This window comes from Triticum urartu, chromosome 5, assembly GCF_003073215.2.
Source record: "Triticum urartu cultivar G1812 chromosome 5, Tu2.1, whole genome shotgun sequence".
NCBI classification, from domain to species: Eukaryota; Viridiplantae; Streptophyta; class Magnoliopsida; order Poales; family Poaceae; genus Triticum; species Triticum urartu.
The window spans coordinates 405581055-405586106 of NC_053026.1; positions in this window are offsets into that span (position 1 = coordinate 405581055).

Below are 5052 nucleotides of genomic sequence, written 5' to 3' on the forward strand. Positions count from 1 at the left end.
AAAGGTTTTGAATTTTGAAAACTATTTTAAAATAATAATCCAAAAATTAAAATACTCATGAATTCAAAAATTATTTATGATTTCATATAGTGTTTGCAAAATTCCAAAAAATGTGTTTTTACAAACAAATTAATTCAGAAAGTGTTTACAAATACAAAAAGTATACGTGAAAGTAAAAATAGTTATGATTTTTTTAATAGTTCTTGAATTTGAGAAAAATATGTCCAGCTTAAAAAAATGTTCATGAATCAAAAAAATGTTCCCAATTTCAAAAAATCTTTGTGTTTTCAAATAAAAGTTTCTCAAATAAAAAAAACAATCCATGAAGTTGACCAATATACTCTGTTACAAAAAATGTTTGTGAATACAAAATATGGTTGCAAAATTGAGAAAGTGTTTATGAATTCAAAAACATGTTAACGAAATTCAAAAGATCGTGATGAATTAAAACAATGTTCCCGATTTCAATACATCGTGATTTAAAAAAATCATGATTCGAGAAATTGTTTGAAAATTTGAAAAAAAATCATGAAATTGAAAATATATTCATGAATTCGAGTAATATTGGCCAAGTTAAAAAAGTATTCATGAATTCAAGAAAGTTTGCGAATTCGACAAAATGTTACCGAATTTCGGAAAAAAATTCATAAACACAAAAAATTACGAAATATAAAAAATATTCGTGATTTTGAAAAAGAAATAGGAAATGGCAAAACCCGGAAAGAACACACAAAAGAAAAGAAGATGGGTCTGGAAAGGTTGTAGAACCTTTCGAGAACCGGAAAGAGGGTCTTATTAGTTGGGCTGGCCCAATCCTAACTAGGCGAACTTAGATGGGTACGTGTTACCGCCCTACCATCGACCTATGTCCCAAATAGGATCTACCCCTAAAAAGGTGCTACCATCAGAGATTCAGAGAGGTCTCCTTGTCTCAAACAACGACAACAACACAAAGCCTTTAGTCCCAAACAAGTTGGGGTAGGCTAGAGGTGAAACCCATAAGATCTCGCAACCAACTCATGACTCTGGCATATGGATAGCAAGCTTTCACGCACCCCTGTCCATAGCTAGCTCTTTGGTGATACTCCAATCCTTCATGTCTCTCTTAACGGACTCCTCCCATGTCAAATTTGGTCTACCCCGCCGTCTCTTGACATTCTCCGTACGCTTTAGCCATCCGCTATGCATTGGAGGTTCTAGAGGCCTGCGTTGAATATGCCCAAACCATCTCAGACGATGTTGGACAAGCTTCTCTTCAATTGGTGCTACCCCAACTCTATCTCATATATCATCATTCCGGACTCGATCCTTCCTCGTGTGGCCACATATCCATCTCAACATACGCATCTCCGCCACACCTAACTGTTGAACATGTCGCCTTTTAGTCAGCCAACACTCAGCGCCATACAACATTGCGGGTCGAACCGCCGTCCTGTAGAACTTGCCTTTTACCTTTTGTGACACTCTCTTGTCACAGAGAATGCCAGAAGCTAGGCGCCACTTCATCCATTTGGCTTTGATTTGATGGTTCACATCTTCATCAATACCCCCATCCTCCTACAGCATTGACCCCAAATACCGAAAGGTGTCCTTCTGAGGTACCACCTGGCCGTTAAGGCTAACATCCTCCTCCTCACACCTAGTAGTACTGAAACCGCACATCATGTACTCGGTTTTAGTTCTACTATGCCTAAACCCTTTCGATTCCAAGGTTTGTCTCCATAACTCTAACTTCCTATTTACCCCCGTCCGACTATTGTCAACTGGCACCACATCATCCGCAAAGAGCATACACCATGGGATATCTCCTTGTATATCCCTTGTGACCTCATCCATCACCAATGCAAAAAGATAAGGGCTCAAAGCTGACCCCTGATGCAGTCCTATCTTAATCGGAAGTCATCAGTGTCAACATCACTTGTTTGAACACTTGTCACAACATTATCGTACATGTCCTTGATGAGGGTAATGTACTTTGCTAGGACTTTGTGTTTCTCCAAGGCCCACCACATGACATTCCACGGGTCTCCTTGTCTTAAAAAATTTAAAATATCGAAGAGGTCTCTTGCCCCTCGCTAGAAGAAGAAAAAGTGCAAAGGCCTCTGACGTTTCTGTAGTTTGCCAAGCAGAGCGGCTTCATCAGTAGGGGCGGAAAAAAAACTAGTTAGAGTTTCTCCTCGAAAAGGAGAGTGAAATGAGTTGGAGCTGTTCGTCGCCAGTTATACGATCTTAATGCCAAACATGCAATCTTCTGCTTTGAATTGCCAAACATGTTCACCATTTCTTTTTTTGGAAATGGAGGCGTGCCCCTGGCCTCTGCATCATAATGATGCATGCATCCATCTTATTAAAAATCCATGAAGTATCATAACCGTCATAAGAGTATTACAGCTCGCAAGAAAAGCAAACCAAAAGAAAAAAAAGAACATGCTGACAATCACAACCGATACGGTAATATGAAGGATAAGCTCCCTAGACTCCTATCCTGTTATGCGACCGCCATCCGAACCGGTTGAATATAGCCCATGCTACCATCTCCCACTGGTTCCACCCGGTAACCAAAGGCTCCCTGGAGTCCATAGGAGTGAGTAAGGACCACGTACGGATCCAAGCGGTAGCTCTAAAGATGACCTGCAAGAAAGTTAAAGTGCATTGTCTGTTAAAAATCATATCATTCCTATAGTTTTATATAACCCACAAAAGCGCACATATTCCAATCCGAATACGAGCCGTAGTAGTCTGTTCAACCCCAGCTAACCACATCCCAAACAACGACGCAATGTCAACTGGAGGATTAATGTTGAAGGCTATATGAATCATTCTCTAAAGAAACTTGGTGTGTGGGCATTCAAGGAATAAATGTTGTATTGTTTCATCATGATCACAAAAACAGCACCGCGAACTACCTACGCATCGCCTCTTGATTAAGTTGTCCTTGGTGAGTATCACTCACTTGTGGACAAACCACATAAAGATTTTAATACGCAAAGGAACCTTAACCCTCCAAATATGCAACGATCTTGAGATTGGGCCAGAATTAATCAAACCCATATAGAACGATTTCACCGTAAAAATCCCATTTTTGGCTAATTTCCATTTTGTCGAATCCGGCTGGTCGGAGAGTTGAACATCTATCAATCTCTGAACCAAATGCATCCAGGCAGTCCATCTCTCACCAACTAACGCACGTCTGAACTGAATATTCAAGGGAGTTGTTTGGAAAACTATGCCTACGTAATCCTCCTTACGTTGCACAATGTTATAAAGGGTGGGATATTGGACGGCCAGGGGCGTCTCTCCTAACCACGTATCCTCTCAAAATCTTGTTGACATCCCATTGACAACCAAGAATTTGACCCTACGAAAGAACAAATCCTTCTTCTCATAAGTCCCTTCCAGAATGTCGAGTCAGTTGGTCTCATGGTAACATGGGCGAGTGTTTTCGACTGTAAATAGTTATTGCGCAGAATTTGTGCCCACATACCCTCCGGCTCTGTCTCTAACCTGTAGAGCCATTTGCTCATAAGGCATTTATTCTTAATTTCTAAGTTCTCAATACCGAGACCCCCTTGGTATTTTGGTCGGCAAAGGATATCCCATCGCGCGAGACGGTATTTCCACTTGGCCTCATTAGACTGCCAGAAGAAACGAGATCTAAAGAAATCAAGTCGCTTCCAAACCCCTTTCGGAATTTCGAAGAACGAAAGTAGGAACATCAGCATACTAGTCAGTACCGACTTATTCAGCACTAGCCGACCTCCATATGACATAAGCTTGCCCTTCCAGCAGCTAAGTTTTTTTTCAATTCGATCTTCGATACACTTCCATTCTTTATTGGATAACTTATGATGGTGAATCGGCATTCCCAAATAATCGAATGGTAAAGCACCTAATTCACATCCGAACAATTGTCTATAAGTGTTTTGCTCGTCTTTGGCCTTCCCAAAGCAAAGCAACTCGCTCTTGTGAAAGTTTATCTTTAAGCCATACAATTGTTCGAAGAGACATAAAATAAGTTTCATATTACGTGCCTTAGCCATATCATGTTCCATGAATAAGATAGTGTCGTCAGCATACTGTGAAATGGATACTCCTCCATCAACTAGATGAGGAACTAACCCCTCCACATGACCATGCTGCTGAACAAAATATGCCCTAGAGGCAATAATAAAGTTGTTATTTATATTTCCTTATATCATGATAAATGTTTATTATTCATGCTAGAATTGTATTAACCGGAAACTTAGTACATGTGTGAATACATAGACAAACAGAGTGTCCCTAGTATGCCTCTACTTGACTAGCTCGCTAATCAAAGATGGTTAAGTTTCCTAGCCATAGACATGTGTTGTCATTTGATGAACGGGATCACATCATTAGAGAATGATGTGATGGACAAGACCCATCCGTTAGCTTAGCATAATGATCGTTTAGTTTTTCTGCTATTGCTTTCTTCATGACTTATACATGTTCCTCAGACTATGAGATTATGCAACTCCCGAATACCGGAGGAACACCTTGTCTGCTATCAAACATCACAACGTAACTGGGTGATTATAAAGATGCTCTATTGGTGTCTCCGATGGTGTTTGTTGAGCTGGCATAGATCAAGATTAGGATTTGTCACTCCGTGTATCAGAGAGGTATCTCTGGGCCCTCTCGGTAATGCACATCACTATGAGCCTTGCAAGAAATGTGTCTAATGAGTTAGCCACGGGATGATGCATTACAGAATGAGTAAAGAGACTTGCCGGTGATGAGATTGAACTAGGTATGATGATACCGACGATCGAATCTCGGGCAAGTAACATACCGATGACAAAGGGAACAGCGTATGTTGTTACGTGGTTTGACCGATAAAGATCTTCATAGAATATGTAGGAGGCAATATGAGCATCCAGGTTCCGCTATTGGTTATTGATCGAAGATATGTCTCGGTCATGTCTACATAGTTCTCGAACCCGTAGGGTCCGCACGCTTAACATTCGATGACGATTTGTATTATGAGTTTCGTCTTTTGATGAACCGAAGTTTGTTCGGAGTCCCGGATGA